The sequence below is a fragment of the Schistocerca piceifrons genome, chromosome 8, assembly GCF_021461385.2.
Source record: "Schistocerca piceifrons isolate TAMUIC-IGC-003096 chromosome 8, iqSchPice1.1, whole genome shotgun sequence".
NCBI classification, from domain to species: Eukaryota; Metazoa; Arthropoda; class Insecta; order Orthoptera; family Acrididae; genus Schistocerca; species Schistocerca piceifrons.
In genome coordinates, this window is record NC_060145.1 from 435016415 (window position 1) to 435033867 (window position 17453).

The 17453-nt window shown below is 53.3% G+C and overlaps 46 non-coding genes across 46 annotated transcripts; 12 read left to right on the forward strand and 34 right to left on the reverse strand.

Annotated features, from left to right (window-relative positions):
• Window positions 1-14: 14 nt before the first annotated feature.
• Trnai-uau lies at window positions 15-106 on the reverse strand. The gene is given in 2 exon segments: window positions 15-50; window positions 69-106. It is a non-coding gene; the product is annotated as a tRNA-Ile (tRNA).
• Window positions 107-484: 378 nt separating this feature from the next.
• Window positions 485-557, forward strand: Trnar-acg. Its single transcript has one exon. It is a non-coding gene; the product is annotated as a tRNA-Arg (tRNA).
• Window positions 558-1161: 604 nt separating this feature from the next.
• On the reverse strand, window positions 1162-1233 carry Trnad-guc. Its single transcript has one exon. It is a non-coding gene; the product is annotated as a tRNA-Asp (tRNA).
• Window positions 1234-1340: 107 nt separating this feature from the next.
• On the reverse strand, window positions 1341-1412 carry Trnad-guc. The gene has a single exon. It is a non-coding gene; the product is annotated as a tRNA-Asp (tRNA).
• Window positions 1413-1519: 107 nt separating this feature from the next.
• Trnai-uau lies at window positions 1520-1611 on the reverse strand. The gene is given in 2 exon segments: window positions 1520-1555; window positions 1574-1611. It is a non-coding gene; the product is annotated as a tRNA-Ile (tRNA).
• A 378-nt stretch (window positions 1612-1989) lies between these two features.
• On the forward strand, window positions 1990-2062 carry Trnar-acg. Its single transcript has one exon. It is a non-coding gene; the product is annotated as a tRNA-Arg (tRNA).
• Window positions 2063-2666: 604 nt separating this feature from the next.
• Trnad-guc lies at window positions 2667-2738 on the reverse strand. The gene has a single exon. It is a non-coding gene; the product is annotated as a tRNA-Asp (tRNA).
• A 107-nt stretch (window positions 2739-2845) lies between these two features.
• Trnad-guc lies at window positions 2846-2917 on the reverse strand. Its single transcript has one exon. It is a non-coding gene; the product is annotated as a tRNA-Asp (tRNA).
• A 107-nt stretch (window positions 2918-3024) lies between these two features.
• Trnai-uau lies at window positions 3025-3116 on the reverse strand. The gene is given in 2 exon segments: window positions 3025-3060; window positions 3079-3116. It is a non-coding gene; the product is annotated as a tRNA-Ile (tRNA).
• Window positions 3117-3494: 378 nt separating this feature from the next.
• Trnar-acg lies at window positions 3495-3567 on the forward strand. Its single transcript has one exon. It is a non-coding gene; the product is annotated as a tRNA-Arg (tRNA).
• Window positions 3568-4171: 604 nt separating this feature from the next.
• Window positions 4172-4243, reverse strand: Trnad-guc. The gene has a single exon. It is a non-coding gene; the product is annotated as a tRNA-Asp (tRNA).
• Window positions 4244-4350: 107 nt separating this feature from the next.
• Window positions 4351-4422, reverse strand: Trnad-guc. Its single transcript has one exon. It is a non-coding gene; the product is annotated as a tRNA-Asp (tRNA).
• A 107-nt stretch (window positions 4423-4529) lies between these two features.
• Window positions 4530-4621, reverse strand: Trnai-uau. Its single transcript is given in 2 exon segments — window positions 4530-4565; window positions 4584-4621. It is a non-coding gene; the product is annotated as a tRNA-Ile (tRNA).
• Window positions 4622-4999: 378 nt separating this feature from the next.
• Window positions 5000-5072, forward strand: Trnar-acg. Its single transcript has one exon. It is a non-coding gene; the product is annotated as a tRNA-Arg (tRNA).
• A 604-nt stretch (window positions 5073-5676) lies between these two features.
• Trnad-guc lies at window positions 5677-5748 on the reverse strand. The gene has a single exon. It is a non-coding gene; the product is annotated as a tRNA-Asp (tRNA).
• A 107-nt stretch (window positions 5749-5855) lies between these two features.
• Window positions 5856-5927, reverse strand: Trnad-guc. Its single transcript has one exon. It is a non-coding gene; the product is annotated as a tRNA-Asp (tRNA).
• Window positions 5928-6034: 107 nt separating this feature from the next.
• On the reverse strand, window positions 6035-6126 carry Trnai-uau. Its single transcript is given in 2 exon segments — window positions 6035-6070; window positions 6089-6126. It is a non-coding gene; the product is annotated as a tRNA-Ile (tRNA).
• Window positions 6127-6504: 378 nt separating this feature from the next.
• On the forward strand, window positions 6505-6577 carry Trnar-acg. The gene has a single exon. It is a non-coding gene; the product is annotated as a tRNA-Arg (tRNA).
• Window positions 6578-7181: 604 nt separating this feature from the next.
• On the reverse strand, window positions 7182-7253 carry Trnad-guc. The gene has a single exon. It is a non-coding gene; the product is annotated as a tRNA-Asp (tRNA).
• A 107-nt stretch (window positions 7254-7360) lies between these two features.
• On the reverse strand, window positions 7361-7432 carry Trnad-guc. Its single transcript has one exon. It is a non-coding gene; the product is annotated as a tRNA-Asp (tRNA).
• Window positions 7433-7539: 107 nt separating this feature from the next.
• Trnai-uau lies at window positions 7540-7631 on the reverse strand. The gene is given in 2 exon segments: window positions 7540-7575; window positions 7594-7631. It is a non-coding gene; the product is annotated as a tRNA-Ile (tRNA).
• Window positions 7632-8009: 378 nt separating this feature from the next.
• Trnar-acg lies at window positions 8010-8082 on the forward strand. Its single transcript has one exon. It is a non-coding gene; the product is annotated as a tRNA-Arg (tRNA).
• Window positions 8083-8686: 604 nt separating this feature from the next.
• On the reverse strand, window positions 8687-8758 carry Trnad-guc. The gene has a single exon. It is a non-coding gene; the product is annotated as a tRNA-Asp (tRNA).
• Window positions 8759-8865: 107 nt separating this feature from the next.
• Trnad-guc lies at window positions 8866-8937 on the reverse strand. The gene has a single exon. It is a non-coding gene; the product is annotated as a tRNA-Asp (tRNA).
• Window positions 8938-9044: 107 nt separating this feature from the next.
• Window positions 9045-9136, reverse strand: Trnai-uau. Its single transcript is given in 2 exon segments — window positions 9045-9080; window positions 9099-9136. It is a non-coding gene; the product is annotated as a tRNA-Ile (tRNA).
• Window positions 9137-9514: 378 nt separating this feature from the next.
• Trnar-acg lies at window positions 9515-9587 on the forward strand. Its single transcript has one exon. It is a non-coding gene; the product is annotated as a tRNA-Arg (tRNA).
• A 604-nt stretch (window positions 9588-10191) lies between these two features.
• On the reverse strand, window positions 10192-10263 carry Trnad-guc. The gene has a single exon. It is a non-coding gene; the product is annotated as a tRNA-Asp (tRNA).
• A 107-nt stretch (window positions 10264-10370) lies between these two features.
• Trnad-guc lies at window positions 10371-10442 on the reverse strand. The gene has a single exon. It is a non-coding gene; the product is annotated as a tRNA-Asp (tRNA).
• A 107-nt stretch (window positions 10443-10549) lies between these two features.
• Trnai-uau lies at window positions 10550-10641 on the reverse strand. Its single transcript is given in 2 exon segments — window positions 10550-10585; window positions 10604-10641. It is a non-coding gene; the product is annotated as a tRNA-Ile (tRNA).
• A 378-nt stretch (window positions 10642-11019) lies between these two features.
• Window positions 11020-11092, forward strand: Trnar-acg. The gene has a single exon. It is a non-coding gene; the product is annotated as a tRNA-Arg (tRNA).
• A 604-nt stretch (window positions 11093-11696) lies between these two features.
• Trnad-guc lies at window positions 11697-11768 on the reverse strand. Its single transcript has one exon. It is a non-coding gene; the product is annotated as a tRNA-Asp (tRNA).
• Window positions 11769-11875: 107 nt separating this feature from the next.
• Window positions 11876-11947, reverse strand: Trnad-guc. The gene has a single exon. It is a non-coding gene; the product is annotated as a tRNA-Asp (tRNA).
• Window positions 11948-12054: 107 nt separating this feature from the next.
• Trnai-uau lies at window positions 12055-12146 on the reverse strand. The gene is given in 2 exon segments: window positions 12055-12090; window positions 12109-12146. It is a non-coding gene; the product is annotated as a tRNA-Ile (tRNA).
• A 378-nt stretch (window positions 12147-12524) lies between these two features.
• On the forward strand, window positions 12525-12597 carry Trnar-acg. Its single transcript has one exon. It is a non-coding gene; the product is annotated as a tRNA-Arg (tRNA).
• A 604-nt stretch (window positions 12598-13201) lies between these two features.
• Trnad-guc lies at window positions 13202-13273 on the reverse strand. Its single transcript has one exon. It is a non-coding gene; the product is annotated as a tRNA-Asp (tRNA).
• A 107-nt stretch (window positions 13274-13380) lies between these two features.
• Trnad-guc lies at window positions 13381-13452 on the reverse strand. Its single transcript has one exon. It is a non-coding gene; the product is annotated as a tRNA-Asp (tRNA).
• Window positions 13453-13559: 107 nt separating this feature from the next.
• On the reverse strand, window positions 13560-13651 carry Trnai-uau. The gene is given in 2 exon segments: window positions 13560-13595; window positions 13614-13651. It is a non-coding gene; the product is annotated as a tRNA-Ile (tRNA).
• A 378-nt stretch (window positions 13652-14029) lies between these two features.
• Trnar-acg lies at window positions 14030-14102 on the forward strand. Its single transcript has one exon. It is a non-coding gene; the product is annotated as a tRNA-Arg (tRNA).
• A 604-nt stretch (window positions 14103-14706) lies between these two features.
• Trnad-guc lies at window positions 14707-14778 on the reverse strand. Its single transcript has one exon. It is a non-coding gene; the product is annotated as a tRNA-Asp (tRNA).
• A 107-nt stretch (window positions 14779-14885) lies between these two features.
• On the reverse strand, window positions 14886-14957 carry Trnad-guc. Its single transcript has one exon. It is a non-coding gene; the product is annotated as a tRNA-Asp (tRNA).
• A 107-nt stretch (window positions 14958-15064) lies between these two features.
• On the reverse strand, window positions 15065-15156 carry Trnai-uau. Its single transcript is given in 2 exon segments — window positions 15065-15100; window positions 15119-15156. It is a non-coding gene; the product is annotated as a tRNA-Ile (tRNA).
• A 378-nt stretch (window positions 15157-15534) lies between these two features.
• Window positions 15535-15607, forward strand: Trnar-acg. Its single transcript has one exon. It is a non-coding gene; the product is annotated as a tRNA-Arg (tRNA).
• A 604-nt stretch (window positions 15608-16211) lies between these two features.
• Trnad-guc lies at window positions 16212-16283 on the reverse strand. The gene has a single exon. It is a non-coding gene; the product is annotated as a tRNA-Asp (tRNA).
• A 107-nt stretch (window positions 16284-16390) lies between these two features.
• Window positions 16391-16462, reverse strand: Trnad-guc. Its single transcript has one exon. It is a non-coding gene; the product is annotated as a tRNA-Asp (tRNA).
• A 107-nt stretch (window positions 16463-16569) lies between these two features.
• Trnai-uau lies at window positions 16570-16661 on the reverse strand. Its single transcript is given in 2 exon segments — window positions 16570-16605; window positions 16624-16661. It is a non-coding gene; the product is annotated as a tRNA-Ile (tRNA).
• A 378-nt stretch (window positions 16662-17039) lies between these two features.
• Window positions 17040-17112, forward strand: Trnar-acg. Its single transcript has one exon. It is a non-coding gene; the product is annotated as a tRNA-Arg (tRNA).
• The last annotated feature ends 341 nt before the right edge of the window (window positions 17113-17453 follow it).

Below are 17453 nucleotides of genomic sequence, written 5' to 3' on the forward strand. Positions count from 1 at the left end.
AAGAAATAAAAGTATGGCCCAGGTGAGGCTCGAACTCACAACCCCGGCATTGCTCACGGCTACTGCCTTATAAGTACCGTGCGCTAACCAATTGCGCCACTGGGGCTACAACAGAGTGCTTTCAGTTAGCGGTATTCACTTTGCTGCAATCCAGTGGTGGCCACAGAAACATACGATCGCCACCTGATGCCATACTGCGACTTTGGCACCTGACTACCAATGCTTCGTGCTATTCTTGTTTCATATGCTACGCTTACATGCACATCAACCGGCTCTCGTCGTCGAGAAAACGTGGGAAAACGCGCGCCTTGCCTTCTGCTACCTGTCGAACAGCGAGAGCAGATGCGTGGCAAGCTCTAAGCTCTGCAGGCGCACTGCGGCCACGCAGCTGCACGAAAGGTACCTTCCTTGGGAGCTTGCTCAGCCATGGAGAACACGTTTCTTAGCGAATTGCACTTGTCTCGTAGAAAGAAATGCTGCCACTGGCCCTGTGGCGCAACGGATAACGCGTCTGACTACGGATCAGAAGATTCCAGGTTCGAATCCTGGCAGGGTCGGCGTTTTGTTAGTTGCCGACGCGTAGCTGGGCAGTGGATTTCGTATGTCGCCGCACCGTGGAGTGCTTTGTTGCTCCTGTGCATCTCGCAGCTGCATGTCGAGTCGATCGTGGTAAATATCGCTGCCTGCAAGCGTCAGCGTAGCGTCAGTCGAGCAAAGTCGAGACAAGTCAAGCTGAGAGCTGTAGGAGGTGATACGCAATTAAATACAGGCGTGTGAAAGCGACGCAGACAACACTTTCCAAGTGTCCCACGTCACGTGGCGAAGAGCCGGCGCAACCCCAGGCAGCAGAGTGGCGCAGTAGAAGCGTGCTGGGCCCATAACCCAGAGGTCCGTGGATCGAAACCACGCTCTGCTAAAATTATTTCTTTTGCGGACTGTGCCGAGCTCGATTATTACGCCCACAGCGTCGGCTGGGGTGCTTTGATACAGCGTTAACAGCATACCCCGCAGTTCTGAAATGTGAAGAATGCGAGAACCACTTCCTAAGTTGTAGCATTTTTTAAGATTTTGCGCCAACTACACTCCACGATCGCAAAGTTAATGCTCTTACGACCCACATACGCGCAACACTCGAACAGGGTTGTGAGATAAAAATCGCATCTCCCCGGCGGGGAATCGAACCCCGGTCTCCCGCGTGACAGGCGGGGATACTAACCACTATACTACCGAGGATGCGGTGTAGACAGGTGCCTGTGTGCGAGAGATATGGTGCTAGTAGCCGCAAACGACCTACACTAAGTTCGGCGAGTGATAGAGCAGCAATTAAAAATCGGATGTGCCTCCCCGGCGGGGCATCGAACCCCGGTCTCCCGCGTGACAGGCGGGGATACTAACCACTATACTACCGAGGAAGACGCAGCTAGTGTCTCGAATGCACAATTATGTTACTCAAATAGCTGATACATCTCAAACCTAGCCTCCTGTTGCTGTCAGAGACAGCTGCTAAGAAATAAAAGTATGCCCCAGGTGAGGCTCGAACTCACAACCCCGGCATTGCTCACGGCTACTGCCTTATAAGTACCGTGCGCTAACCAATTGCGCCACTGGGGCTACAACAGAGTGCTTTCAGTTAGCGGTATTCACTTTGCTGCAATCCAGTGGTGGCCACAGAAACATACGATCGCCACCTGATGCCATACTGCGACTTTGGCACCTGACTACCAATGCTTCGTGCTATTCTTGTTTCATATGCTACGCTTACATGCACATCAACCGGCTCTCGTCGTCGAGAAAACGTGGGAAAACGCGCGCCTTGCCTTCTGCTACCTGTCGAACAGCGAGAGCAGATGCGTGGCAAGCTCTAAGCTCTGCAGGCGCACTGCGGCCACGCAGCTGCACGAAAGGTGCCTTCCTTGGGAGCTTGCTCAGCCATGGAGAACACGTTTCTTAGCGAATTGCACTTGTCTCGTAGAAAGAAATGCTGCCACTGGCCCTGTGGCGCAACGGATAACGCGTCTGACTACGTATCAGAAGATTCCAGGTTCGAATCCTGGCAGGGTCGGCGTTTTGTTAGTTGCCGACGCGTAGCTGGGCAGTGGATTTCGTATGTCGCCGCACCGTGGAGTGCTTTGTTGCTCCTGTGCATCTCGCAGCTGCATGTCGAGTCGATCGTGGTAAATATCGCTGCCTGCAAGCGTCAGCGTAGCGTCAGTCGAGCAAAGTCGAGACAAGTCAAGCTGAGAGCTGTAGGAGATGATACGCAATTAAATACAGGCGTGTGAAAGCGACGCAGACAACACTTTCCAAGTGTCCCACGTCACGTGGCGAAGAGCCGGTGCAACCCCAGGCAGCAGAGTGGCGCAGTGGAAGCGTGCTGGGCCCATAACCCAGAGGTCCGTGGATCGAAACCACGCTCTGCTAAAATTATTTCTTTTGCGGACTGTGCCGAGCTCGATTATTACGCCCACAGCGTCGGCTGGGGTGCTTTGATACAGCGTTAACAGCATACCCCGCAGTTCTGAAATGTGAAGAATGCGAGAACCACTTCCTAAGTTGTAGCATTTTTTAAGATTTTGCGCCAACTACACTCCACGATCGCAAAGTTAATGCTCTTACGACCCACATACGCGCAACACTCGAACAGGGTTGTGAGATAAAAATCGCATCTCCCCGGCGGGGAATCGAACCCCGGTCTCCCGCGTGACAGGCGGGGATACTAACCACTATACTACCGAGGATGCGCTGTAGACTGGTGCCTGTGTGCGAGAGATATGGTGCTAGTAGCCGCAAACGACCTACACTAAGTTCGGCGAGTGATAGAGCAGCAATTAAAAATCGGATGTGCCTCCCCGGCGGGGAATCGAACCCCGGTCTCCCGCGTGACAGGCGGGGATACTGACCACTATACTACCGAGGAAGACGCAGCTAGCGTCTCGAATGCACAATTAAGTTACTCAAATAGCTGATACATCTCAAACCTAGCCTCCTGTTGCTGTCAGAGACAGCTGCTAAGAAATAAAAGTATGCCCCAGGTGAGGCTCGAACTCACAACCCCGGCATTGCTCACGGCTACTGCCTTATAAGTACCGTGCGCTAACCAATTGCGCCACTGGGGCTACAACAGAGTGCTTTCAGTTAGCGGTATTCACTTTGCTGCAATCCAGTGGTGGCCACAGAAACATACGATCGCCACCTGATGCCATACTGCGACTTTGGCACCTGACTACCAATGCTTCGTGCTATTCTTGTTTCATATGCTACGCTTACATGCACATCAACCGGCTCTCGTCGTCGAGAAAACGTGGGAAAACGCGCGCCTTGCCTTCTGCTACCTGTCGAACAGCGAGAGCAGATGCGTGGCAAGCTCTAAGCTCTGCAGGCGCACTGCGGCCACGCAGCTGCACGAAAGGTACCTTCCTTGGGAGCTTGCTCAGCCATGGAGAACACGTTTCTTAGCGAATTGCACTTGTCTCGTAGACAGAAATGCTGCCACTGGCCCTGTGGCGCAACGGATAACGCGTCTGACTACGGATCAGAAGATTCCAGGTTCGAATCCTGGCAGGGTCGGCGTTTTGTTAGTTGCCGACGCGTAGCTGGGCAGTGGATTTCGTATGTCGCCGCACCGTGGAGTGCTTTGTTGCTCCTGTGCATCTCGCAGCTGCATGTCGAGTCGATCGTGGTAAATATCGCTGCCTGCAAGCGTCAGCGTAGCGTCAGTCGAGCAAAGTCGAGACAAGTCAAGCTGAGAGCTGTAGGAGGTGATACGCAATTAAATACAGGCGTGTGAAAGCGACGCAGACAACACTTTCCAAGTGTCCCACGTCACGTGGCGAAGAGCCGGCGCAACCCCAGGCAGCAGAGTGGCGCAGTGGAAGCGTGCTGGGCCCATAACCCAGAGGTCCGTGGATCGAAACCACGCTCTGCTAAAATTATTTCTTTTGCGGACTGTGCCGAGCTCGATTATTACGCCCACAGCGTCGGCTGGGGTGCTTTGATACAGCGTTAACAGCATACCCCGCAGTTCTGAAATGTGAAGAATGCGAGAACCACTTCCTAAGTTGTAGCATTTTTTAAGATTTTGCGCCAACTACACTCCACGATCGCAAAGTTAATGCTCTTACGACCCACATACGCGCAACACTCGAACAGGGTTGTGAGATAAAAATCGCATCTCCCCGGCGGGGAATCGAACCCCGGTCTCCCGCGTGACAGGCGGGGATACTAACCACTATACTACCGAGGATGCGCTGTAGACAGGTGCCTGTGTGCGAGAGATATGGTGCTAGTAGCCGCAAACGACCTACACTAAGTTCGGCGAGTGATAGAGCAGCAATTAAAAATCGGATGTGCCTCCCCGGCGGGGAATCGAACCCCGGTCTCCCGCGTGACAGGCGGGGATACTAACCACTATACTACCGAGGAAGACGCAGCTAGCGTCTCGAATGCACAATTATGTTACTCAAATAGCTGATACATCTCAAACCTAGCCTCCTGTTGCTGTCAGAGACAGCTGCTAAGAAATAAAAGTATGCCCCAGGTGAGGCTCGAACTCACAACCCCGGCATTGCTCACGGCTACTGCCTTATAAGTACCGTGCGCTAACCAATTGCGCCACTGGGGCTACAACAGAGTGCTTTCAGTTAGCGGTATTCACTTTGCTGCAATCCAGTGGTGGCCACAGAAACATACGATCGCCACCTGATGCCATACTGCGACTTTGGCACCTGACTACCAATGCTTCGTGCTATTCTTGTTTCATATGCTACGCTTACATGCACATCAACCGGCTCTCGTCGTCGAGAAAACGTGGGAAAACGCGCGCCTTGCCTTCTGCTACCTGTCGAACAGCGAGAGCAGATGCGTGGCAAGCTCTAAGCTCTGCAGGCGCACTGCGGCCACGCAGCTGCACGAAAGGTACCTTCCTTGGGAGCTTGCTCAGCCATGGAGAACACGTTTCTTAGCGAATTGCACTTGTCTCGTAGAAAGAAATGCTGCCACTGGCCCTGTGGCGCAACGGATAACGCGTCTGACTACGGATCAGAAGATTCCAGGTTCGAATCCTGGCAGGGTCGGCGTTTTGTTAGTTGCCGACGCGTAGCTGGGCAGTGGATTTCGTATGTCGCCGCACCGTGGAGTGCTTTGTTGCTCCTGTGCATCTCGCAGCTGCATGTCGAGTCGATCGTGGTAAATATCGCTGCCTGCAAGCGTCAGCGTAGCGTCAGTCGAGCAAAGTCGAGACAAGTCAAGCTGAGAGCTGTAGGAGGTGATACGCAATTAAATACAGGCGTGTGAAAGCGACGCAGACAACACTTTCCAAGTGTCCCACGTCACGTGGCGAAGAGCCGGCGCAACCCCAGGCAGCAGAGTGTCGCAGTGGAAGCGTGCTGGGCCCATAACCCAGAGGTCCGTGGATCGAAACCACGCTCTGCTAAAATTATTTCTTTTGCGGACTGTGCCGAGCTCGATTATTACGCCCACAGCGTCGGCTGGGGTGCTTTGATACAGCGTTAACAGCATACCCCGCAGTTCTGAAATGTGAAGAATGCGAGAACCACTTCCTAAGTTGTAGCATTTTTTAAGATTTTGCGCCAACTACACTCCACGATCGCAAAGTTAATGCTCTTACGACCCACATACGCGCAACACTCGAACAGGGTTGTGAGATAAAAATCGCATCTCCCCGGCGGGGAATCGAACCCCGGTCTCCCGCGTGACAGGCGGGGATACTAACCACTATACTACCGAGGATGCGCTGTAGACAGGTGCCTGTGTGCGAGAGATATGGTGCTAGTAGTCGCAAACGACCTACACTAAGTTCGGCGAGTGATAGAGCAGCAATTAAAAATCGGATGTGCCTCCCCGGCGGGGAATCGAACCCCGGTCTCCCGCGTGACAGGCGGGGATACTAACCACTATACTACCGAGGAAGACGCAGCTAGCGTCTCGAATGCACAATTATGTTACTCAAATAGCTGATACATCTCAAACCTAGCCTCCTGTTGCTGTCAGAGACAGCTGCTAAGAAATAAAAGTATGCCCCAGGTGAGGCTCGAACTCACAACCCCGGCATTGCTCACGGCTACTGCCTTATAAGTACCGTGCGCTAACCAATTGCGCCACTGGGGCTACAACAGAGTGCTTTCAGTTAGCGGTATTCACTTTGCTGCAATCCAGTGGTGGCCACAGAAACATACGATCGCCACCTGATGCCATACTGCGACTTTGGCACCTGACTACCAATGCTTCGTGCTATTCTTGTTTCATATGCTACGCTTACATGCACATCAACCGGCTCTCGTCGTCGAGAAAACGTGGGAAAACGCGCGCCTTGCCTTCTGCTACCTGTCGAACAGCGAGAGCAGATGCGTGGCAAGCTCTAAGCTCTGCAGGCGCACTGCGGCCACGCAGCTGCACGAAAGGTACCTTCCTTGGGAGCTTGCTCAGCCATGGAGAACACGTTTCTTAGCGAATTGCACTTGTCTCGTAGAAAGAAATGCTGCCACTGGCCCTGTGGCGCAACGGATAACGCGTCTGACTACGGATCAGAAGATTCCAGGTTCGAATCCTGGCAGGGTCGGCGTTTTGTTAGTTGCCGACGCGTAGCTGGGCAGTGGATTTCGTATGTCGCCGCACCGTGGAGTGCTTTGTTGCTCCTGTGCATCTCGCAGCTGCATGTCGAGTCGATCGTGGTAAATATCGCTGCCTGCAAGCGTCAGCGTAGCGTCAGTCGAGCAAAGTCGAGACAAGTCAAGCTGAGAGCTGTAGGAGGTGATACGCAATTAAATACAGGCGTGTGAAAGCGACGCAGACAACACTTTCCAAGTGTCCCACGTCACGTGGCGAAGAGCCGGCGCAACCCCAGGCAGCAGAGTGTCGCAGTGGAAGCGTGCTGGGCCCATAACCCAGAGGTCCGTGGATCGAAACCACGCTCTGCTAAAATTATTTCTTTTGCGGACTGTGCCGAGCTCGATTATTACGCCCACAGCGTCGGCTGGGGTGCTTTGATACAGCGTTAACAGCATACCCCGCAGTTCTGAAATGTGAAGAATGCGAGAACCACTTCCTAAGTTGTAGCATTTTTTAAGATTTTGCGCCAACTACACTCCACGATCGCAAAGTTAATGCTCTTACGACCCACATACGCGCAACACTCGAACAGGGTTGTGAGATAAAAATCGCATCTCCCCGGCGGGGAATCGAACCCCGGTCTCCCGCGTGACAGGCGGGGATACTAACCACTATACTACCGAGGATGCGCTGTAGACAGGTGCCTGTGTGCGAGAGATATGGTGCTAGTAGCCGCAAACGACCTACACTAAGTTCGGCGAGTGATAGAGCAGCAATTACAAATCGGATGTGCCTCCCCGGCGGGGAATCGAACCCCGGTCTCCCGCGTGACAGGCGGGGATACTAACCACTATACTACCGAGGAAGACGCAGCTAGCGTCTCGAATGCACAATTATGTTACTCAAATAGCTGATACATCTCAAACCTAGCCTCCTGTTGCTGTCAGAGACAGCTGCTAAGAAATAAAAGTATGCCCCAGGTGAGGCTCGAACTCACAACCCCGGCATTGCTCACGGCTACTGCCTTATAAGTACCGTGCGCTAACCAATTGCGCCACTGGGGCTACAACAGAGTGCTTTCAGTTAGCGGTATTCACTTTGCTGCAATCCAGTGGTGGCCACAGAAACATACGATCGCCACCTGATGCCATACTGCGACTTTGGCACCTGACTACCAATGCTTCGTGCTATTCTTGTTTCATATGCTACGCTTACATGCACATCAACCGGCTCTCGTCGTCGAGAAAACGTGGGAAAACGCGCGCCTTGCCTTCTGCTACCTGTCGAACAGCGAGAGCAGATGCGTGGCAAGCTCTAAGCTCTGCAGGCGCACTGCGGCCACGCAGCTGCACGAAAGGTACCTTCCTTGGGAGCTTGCTCAGCCATGGAGAACACGTTTCTTAGCGAATTGCACTTGTCTCGTAGAAAGAAATGCTGCCACTGGCCCTGTGGCGCAACGGATAACGCGTCTGACTACGGATCAGAAGATTCCAGGTTCGAATCCTGGCAGGGTCGGCGTTTTGTTAGTTGCCGACGCGTAGCTGGGCAGTGGATTTCGTATGTCGCCGCACCGTGGAGTGCTTTGTTGCTCCTGTGCATCTCGCAGCTGCATGTCGAGTCGATCGTGGTAAATATCGCTGCCTGCAAGCGTCAGCGTAGCGTCAGTCGAGCAAAGTCGAGACAAGTCAAGCTGAGAGCTGTAGGAGGTGATACGCAATTAAATACAGGCGTGTGAAAGCGACGCAGACAACACTTTCCAAGTGTCCCACGTCACGTGGCGAAGAGCCGGCGCAACCCCAGGCAGCAGAGTGTCGCAGTGGAAGCGTGCTGGGCCCATAACCCAGAGGTCCGTGGATCGAAACCACGCTCTGCTAAAATTATTTCTTTTGCGGACTGTGCCGAGCTCGATTATTACGCCCACAGCGTCGGCTGGGGTGCTTTGATACAGCGTTAACAGCATACCCCGCAGTTCTGAAATGTGAAGAATGCGAGAACCACTTCCTAAGTTGTAGCATTTTTTAAGATTTTGCGCCAACTACACTCCACGATCGCAAAGTTAATGCTCTTACGACCCACATACGCGCAACACTCGAACAGGGTTGTGAGATAAAAATCGCATCTCCCCGGCGGGGAATCGAACCCCGGTCTCCCGCGTGACAGGCGGGGATACTAACCACTATACTACCGAGGATGCGCTGTAGACAGGTGCCTGTGTGCGAGAGATATGGTGCTAGTAGCCGCAAACGACCTACACTAAGTTCGGCGAGTGATAGAGCAGCAATTACAAATCGGATGTGCCTCCCCGGCGGGGAATCGAACCCCGGTCTCCCGCGTGACAGGCGGGGATACTAACCACTATACTACCGAGGAAGACGCAGCTAGCGTCTCGAATGCACAATTATGTTACTCAAATAGCTGATACATCTCAAACCTAGCCTCCTGTTGCTGTCAGAGACAGCTGCTAAGAAATAAAAGTATGCCCCAGGTGAGGCTCGAACTCACAACCCCGGCATTGCTCACGGCTACTGCCTTATAAGTACCGTGCGCTAACCAATTGCGCCACTGGGGCTACAACAGAGTGCTTTCAGTTAGCGGTATTCACTTTGCTGCAATCCAGTGGTGGCCACAGAAACATACGATCGCCACCTGATGCCATACTGCGACTTTGGCACCTGACTACCAATGCTTCGTGCTATTCTTGTTTCATATGCTACGCTTACATGCACATCAACCGGCTCTCGTCGTCGAGAAAACGTGGGAAAACGCGCGCCTTGCCTTCTGCTACCTGTCGAACAGCGAGAGCAGATGCGTGGCAAGCTCTAAGCTCTGCAGGCGCACTGCGGCCACGCAGCTGCACGAAAGGTACCTTCCTTGGGAGCTTGCTCAGCCATGGAGAACACGTTTCTTAGCGAATTGCACTTGTCTCGTAGAAAGAAATGCTGCCACTGGCCCTGTGGCGCAACGGATAACGCGTCTGACTACGGATCAGAAGATTCCAGGTTCGAATCCTGGCAGGGTCGGCGTTTTGTTAGTTGCCGACGCGTAGCTGGGCAGTGGATTTCGTATGTCGCCGCACCGTGGAGTGCTTTGTTGCTCCTGTGCATCTCGCAGCTGCATGTCGAGTCGATCGTGGTAAATATCGCTGCCTGCAAGCGTCAGCGTAGCGTCAGTCGAGCAAAGTCGAGACAAGTCAAGCTGAGAGCTGTAGGAGGTGATACGCAATTAAATACAGGCGTGTGAAAGCGACGCAGACAACACTTTCCAAGTGTCCCACGTCACGTGGCGAAGAGCCGGCGCAACCCCAGGCAGCAGAGTGTCGCAGTGGAAGCGTGCTGGGCCCATAACCCAGAGGTCCGTGGATCGAAACCACGCTCTGCTAAAATTATTTCTTTTGCGGACTGTGCCGAGCTCGATTATTACGCCCACAGCGTCGGCTGGGGTGCTTTGATACAGCGTTAACAGCATACCCCGCAGTTCTGAAATGTGAAGAATGCGAGAACCACTTCCTAAGTTGTAGCATTTTTTAAGATTTTGCGCCAACTACACTCCACGATCGCAAAGTTAATGCTCTTACGACCCACATACGCGCAACACTCGAACAGGGTTGTGAGATAAAAATCGCATCTCCCCGGCGGGGAATCGAACCCCGGTCTCCCGCGTGACAGGCGGGGATACTAACCACTATACTACCGAGGATGCGCTGTAGACAGGTGCCTGTGTGCGAGAGATATGGTGCTAGTAGCCGCAAACGACCTACACTAAGTTCGGCGAGTGATAGAGCAGCAATTACAAATCGGATGTGCCTCCCCGGCGGGGAATCGAACCCCGGTCTCCCGCGTGACAGGCGGGGATACTAACCACTATACTACCGAGGAAGACGCAGCTAGCGTCTCGAATGCACAATTATGTTACTCAAATAGCTGATACATCTCAAACCTAGCCTCCTGTTGCTGTCAGAGACAGCTGCTAAGAAATAAAAGTATGCCCCAGGTGAGGCTCGAACTCACAACCCCGGCATTGCTCACGGCTACTGCCTTATAAGTACCGTGCGCTAACCAATTGCGCCACTGGGGCTACAACAGAGTGCTTTCAGTTAGCGGTATTCACTTTGCTGCAATCCAGTGGTGGCCACAGAAACATACGATCGCCACCTGATGCCATACTGCGACTTTGGCACCTGACTACCAATGCTTCGTGCTATTCTTGTTTCATATGCTACGCTTACATGCACATCAACCGGCTCTCGTCGTCGAGAAAACGTGGGAAAACGCGCGCCTTGCCTTCTGCTACCTGTCGAACAGCGAGAGCAGATGCGTGGCAAGCTCTAAGCTCTGCAGGCGCACTGCGGCCACGCAGCTGCACGAAAGGTACCTTCCTTGGGAGCTTGCTCAGCCATGGAGAACACGTTTCTTAGCGAATTGCACTTGTCTCGTAGAAAGAAATGCTGCCACTGGCCCTGTGGCGCAACGGATAACGCGTCTGACTACGGATCAGAAGATTCCAGGTTCGAATCCTGGCAGGGTCGGCGTTTTGTTAGTTGCCGACGCGTAGCTGGGCAGTGGATTTCGTATGTCGCCGCACCGTGGAGTGCTTTGTTGCTCCTGTGCATCTCGCAGCTGCATGTCGAGTCGATCGTGGTAAATATCGCTGCCTGCAAGCGTCAGCGTAGCGTCAGTCGAGCAAAGTCGAGACAAGTCAAGCTGAGAGCTGTAGGAGGTGATACGCAATTAAATACAGGCGTGTGAAAGCGACGCAGACAACACTTTCCAAGTGTCCCACGTCACGTGGCGAAGAGCCGGCGCAACCCCAGGCAGCAGAGTGTCGCAGTGGAAGCGTGCTGGGCCCATAACCCAGAGGTCCGTGGATCGAAACCACGCTCTGCTAAAATTATTTCTTTTGCGGACTGTGCCGAGCTCGATTATTACGCCCACAGCGTCGGCTGGGGTGCTTTGATACAGCGTTAACAGCATACCCCGCAGTTCTGAAATGTGAAGAATGCGAGAACCACTTCCTAAGTTGTAGCATTTTTTAAGATTTTGCGCCAACTACACTCCACGATCGCAAAGTTAATGCTCTTACGACCCACATACGCGCAACACTCGAACAGGGTTGTGAGATAAAAATCGCATCTCCCCGGCGGGGAATCGAACCCCGGTCTCCCGCGTGACAGGCGGGGATACTAACCACTATACTACCGAGGATGCGCTGTAGACAGGTGCCTGTGTGCGAGAGATATGGTGCTAGTAGCCGCAAACGACCTACACTAAGTTCGGCGAGTGATAGAGCAGCAATTAAAAATCGGATGTGCCTCCCCGGCGGGGAATCGAACCCCGGTCTCCCGCGTGACAGGCGGGGATACTAACCACTATACTACCGAGGAAGACGCAGCTAGCGTCTCGAATGCACAATTATGTTACTCAAATAGCTGATACATCTCAAACCTAGCCTCCTGTTGCTGTCAGAGACAGCTGCTAAGAAATAAAAGTATGCCCCAGGTGAGGCTCGAACTCACAACCCCGGCATTGCTCACGGCTACTGCCTTATAAGTACCGTGCGCTAACCAATTGCGCCACTGGGGCTACAACAGAGTGCTTTCAGTTAGCGGTATTCACTTTGCTGCAATCCAGTGGTGGCCACAGAAACATACGATCGCCACCTGATGCCATACTGCGACTTTGGCACCTGACTACCAATGCTTCGTGCTATTCTTGTTTCATATGCTACGCTTACATGCACATCAACCGGCTCTCGTCGTCGAGAAAACGTGGGAAAACGCGCGCCTTGCCTTCTGCTACCTGTCGAACAGCGAGAGCAGATGCGTGGCAAGCTCTAAGCTCTGCAGGCGCACTGCGGCCACGCAGCTGCACGAAAGGTACCTTCCTTGGGAGCTTGCTCAGCCATGGAGAACACGTTTCTTAGCGAATTGCACTTGTCTCGTAGAAAGAAATGCTGCCACTGGCCCTGTGGCGCAACGGATAACGCGTCTGACTACGGATCAGAAGATTCCAGGTTCGAATCCTGGCAGGGTCGGCGTTTTGTTAGTTGCCGACGCGTAGCTGGGCAGTGGATTTCGTATGTCGCCGCACCGTGGAGTGCTTTGTTGCTCCTGTGCATCTCGCAGCTGCATGTCGAGTCGATCGTGGTAAATATCGCTGCCTGCAAGCGTCAGCGTAGCGTCAGTCGAGCAAAGTCGAGACAAGTCAAGCTGAGAGCTGTAGGAGGTGATACGCAATTAAATACAGGCGTGTGAAAGCGACGCAGACAACACTTTCCAAGTGTCCCACGTCACGTGGCGAAGAGCCGGCGCAACCCCAGGCAGCAGAGTGTCGCAGTGGAAGCGTGCTGGGCCCATAACCCAGAGGTCCGTGGATCGAAACCACGCTCTGCTAAAATTATTTCTTTTGCGGACTGTGCCGAGCTCGATTATTACGCCCACAGCGTCGGCTGGGGTGCTTTGATACAGCGTTAACAGCATACCCCGCAGTTCTGAAATGTGAAGAATGCGAGAACCACTTCCTAAGTTGTAGCATTTTTTAAGATTTTGCGCCAACTACACTCCACGATCGCAAAGTTAATGCTCTTACGACCCACATACGCGCAACACTCGAACAGGGTTGTGAGATAAAAATCGCATCTCCCCGGCGGGGAATCGAACCCCGGTCTCCCGCGTGACAGGCGGGGATACTAACCACTATACTACCGAGGATGCGCTGTAGACAGGTGCCTGTGTGCGAGAGATATGGTGCTAGTAGCCGCAAACGACCTACACTAAGTTCGGCGAGTGATAGAGCAGCAATTAAAAATCGGATGTGCCTCCCCGGCGGGGAATCGAACCCCGGTCTCCCGCGTGACAGGCGGGGATACTAACCACTATACTACCGAGGAAGACGCAGCTAGCGTCTCGAATGCACAATTATGTTACTCAAATAGCTGATACATCTCAAACCTAGCCTCCTGTTGCTGTCAGAGACAGCTGCTAAGAAATAAAAGTATGCCCCAGGTGAGGCTCGAACTCACAACCCCGGCATTGCTCACGGCTACTGCCTTATAAGTACCGTGCGCTAACCAATTGCGCCACTGGGGCTACAACAGAGTGCTTTCAGTTAGCGGTATTCACTTTGCTGCAATCCAGTGGTGGCCACAGAAACATACGATCGCCACCTGATGCCATACTGCGACTTTGGCACCTGACTACCAATGCTTCGTGCTATTCTTGTTTCATATGCTACGCTTACATGCACATCAACCGGCTCTCGTCGTCGAGAAAACGTGGGAAAACGCGCGCCTTGCCTTCTGCTACCTGTCGAACAGCGAGAGCAGATGCGTGGCAAGCTCTAAGCTCTGCAGGCGCACTGCGGCCACGCAGCTGCACGAAAGGTACCTTCCTTGGGAGCTTGCTCAGCCATGGAGAACACGTTTCTTAGCGAATTGCACTTGTCTCGTAGAAAGAAATGCTGCCACTGGCCCTGTGGCGCAACGGATAACGCGTCTGACTACGGATCAGAAGATTCCAGGTTCGAATCCTGGCAGGGTCGGCGTTTTGTTAGTTGCCGACGCGTAGCTGGGCAGTGGATTTCGTATGTCGCCGCACCGTGGAGTGCTTTGTTGCTCCTGTGCATCTCGCAGCTGCATGTCGAGTCGATCGTGGTAAATATCGCTGCCTGCAAGCGTCAGCGTAGCGTCAGTCGAGCAAAGTCGAGACAAGTCAAGCTGAGAGCTGTAGGAGGTGATACGCAATTAAATACAGGCGTGTGAAAGCGACGCAGACAACACTTTCCAAGTGTCCCACGTCACGTGGCGAAGAGCCGGCGCAACCCCAGGCAGCAGAGTGTCGCAGTGGAAGCGTGCTGGGCCCATAACCCAGAGGTCCGTGGATCGAAACCACGCTCTGCTAAAATTATTTCTTTTGCGGACTGTGCCGAGCTCGATTATTACGCCCACAGCGTCGGCTGGGGTGCTTTGATACAGCGTTAACAGCATACCCCGCAGTTCTGAAATGTGAAGAATGCGAGAACCACTTCCTAAGTTGTAGCATTTTTTAAGATTTTGCGCCAACTACACTCCACGATCGCAAAGTTAATGCTCTTACGACCCACATACGCGCAACACTCGAACAGGGTTGTGAGATAAAAATCGCATCTCCCCGGCGGGGAATCGAACCCCGGTCTCCCGCGTGACAGGCGGGGATACTAACCACTATACTACCGAGGATGCGCTGTAGACAGGTGCCTGTGTGCGAGAGATATGGTGCTAGTAGCCGCAAACGACCTACACTAAGTTCGGCGAGTGATAGAGCAGCAATTAAAAATCGGATGTGCCTCCCCGGCGGGGAATCGAACCCCGGTCTCCCGCGTGACAGGCGGGGATACTAACCACTATACTACCGAGGAAGACGCAGCTAGCGTCTCGAATGCACAATTATGTTACTCAAATAGCTGATACATCTCAAACCTAGCCTCCTGTTGCTGTCAGAGACAGCTGCTAAGAAATAAAAGTATGCCCCAGGTGAGGCTCGAACTCACAACCCCGGCATTGCTCACGGCTACTGCCTTATAAGTACCGTGCGCTAACCAATTGCGCCACTGGGGCTACAACAGAGTGCTTTCAGTTAGCGGTATTCACTTTGCTGCAATCCAGTGGTGGCCACAGAAACATACGATCGCCACCTGATGCCATACTGCGACTTTGGCACCTGACTACCAATGCTTCGTGCTATTCTTGTTTCATATGCTACGCTTACATGCACATCAACCGGCTCTCGTCGTCGAGAAAACGTGGGAAAACGCGCGCCTTGCCTTCTGCTACCTGTCGAACAGCGAGAGCAGATGCGTGGCAAGCTCTAAGCTCTGCAGGCGCACTGCGGCCACGCAGCTGCACGAAAGGTACCTTCCTTGGGAGCTTGCTCAGCCATGGAGAACACGTTTCTTAGCGAATTGCACTTGTCTCGTAGAAAGAAATGCTGCCACTGGCCCTGTGGCGCAACGGATAACGCGTCTGACTACGGATCAGAAGATTCCAGGTTCGAATCCTGGCAGGGTCGGCGTTTTGTTAGTTGCCGACGCGTAGCTGGGCAGTGGATTTCGTATGTCGCCGCACCGTGGAGTGCTTTGTTGCTCCTGTGCATCTCGCAGCTGCATGTCGAGTCGATCGTGGTAAATATCGCTGCCTGCAAGCGTCAGCGTAGCGTCAGTCGAGCAAAGTCGAGACAAGTCAAGCTGAGAGCTGTAGGAGGTGATACGCAATTAAATACAGGCGTGTGAAAGCGACGCAGACAACACTTTCCAAGTGTCCCACGTCACGTGGCGAAGAGCCGGCGCAACCCCAGGCAGCAGAGTGTCGCAGTGGAAGCGTGCTGGGCCCATAACCCAGAGGTCCGTGGATCGAAACCACGCTCTGCTAAAATTATTTCTTTTGCGGACTGTGCCGAGCTCGATTATTACGCCCACAGCGTCGGCTGGGGTGCTTTGATACAGCGTTAACAGCATACCCCGCAGTTCTGAAATGTGAAGAATGCGAGAACCACTTCCTAAGTTGTAGCATTTTTTAAGATTTTGCGCCAACTACACTCCACGATCGCAAAGTTAATGCTCTTACGACCCACATACGCGCAACACTCGAACAGGGTTGTGAGATAAAAATCGCATCTCCCCGGCGGGGAATCGAACCCCGGTCTCCCGCGTGACAGGCGGGGATACTAACCACTATACTACCGAGGATGCGCTGTAGACAGGTGCCTGTGTGCGAGAGATATGGTGCTAGTAGCCGCAAACGACCTACACTAAGTTCGGCGAGTGATAGAGCAGCAATTAAAAATCGGATGTGCCTCCCCGGCGGGGAATCGAACCCCGGTCTCCCGCGTGACAGGCGGGGATACTAACCACTATACTACCGAGGAAGACGCAGCTAGCGTCTCGAATGCACAATTATGTTACTCAAATAGCTGATACATCTCAAACCTAGCCTCCTGTTGCTGTCAGAGACAGCTGCTAAGAAATAAAAGTATGCCCCAGGTGAGGCTCGAACTCACAACCCCGGCATTGCTCACGGCTACTGCCTTATAAGTACCGTGCGCTAACCAATTGCGCCACTGGGGCTACAACAGAGTGCTTTCAGTTAGCGGTATTCACTTTGCTGCAATCCAGTGGTGGCCACAGAAACATACGATCGCCACCTGATGCCATACTGCGACTTTGGCACCTGACTACCAATGCTTCGTGCTATTCTTGTTTCATATGCTACGCTTACATGCACATCAACCGGCTCTCGTCGTCGAGAAAACGTGGGAAAACGCGCGCCTTGCCTTCTGCTACCTGTCGAACAGCGAGAGCAGATGCGTGGCAAGCTCTAAGCTCTGCAGGCGCACTGCGGCCACGCAGCTGCACGAAAGGTACCTTCCTTGGGAGCTTGCTCAGCCATGGAGAACACGTTTCTTAGCGAATTGCACTTGTCTCGTAGAAAGAAATGCTGCCACTGGCCCTGTGGCGCAACGGATAACGCGTCTGACTACGGATCAGAAGATTCCAGGTTCGAATCCTGGCAGGGTCGGCGTTTTGTTAGTTGCCGACGCGTAGCTGGGCAGTGGATTTCGTATGTCGCCGCACCGTGGAGTGCTTTGTTGCTCCTGTGCATCTCGCAGCTGCATGTCGAGTCGATCGTGGTAAATATCGCTGCCTGCAAGCGTCAGCGTAGCGTCAGTCGAGCAAAGTCGAGACAAGTCAAGCTGAGAGCTGTAGGAGATGATACGCAATTAAATACAGGCGTGTGAAAGCGACGCAGACAACACTTTCCAAGTGTCCCACGTCACGTGGCGAAGAGCCGGCGCAACCCCAGGCAGCAGAGTGGCGCAGTGGAAGCGTGCTGGGCCCATAACCCAGAGGTCCGTGGAT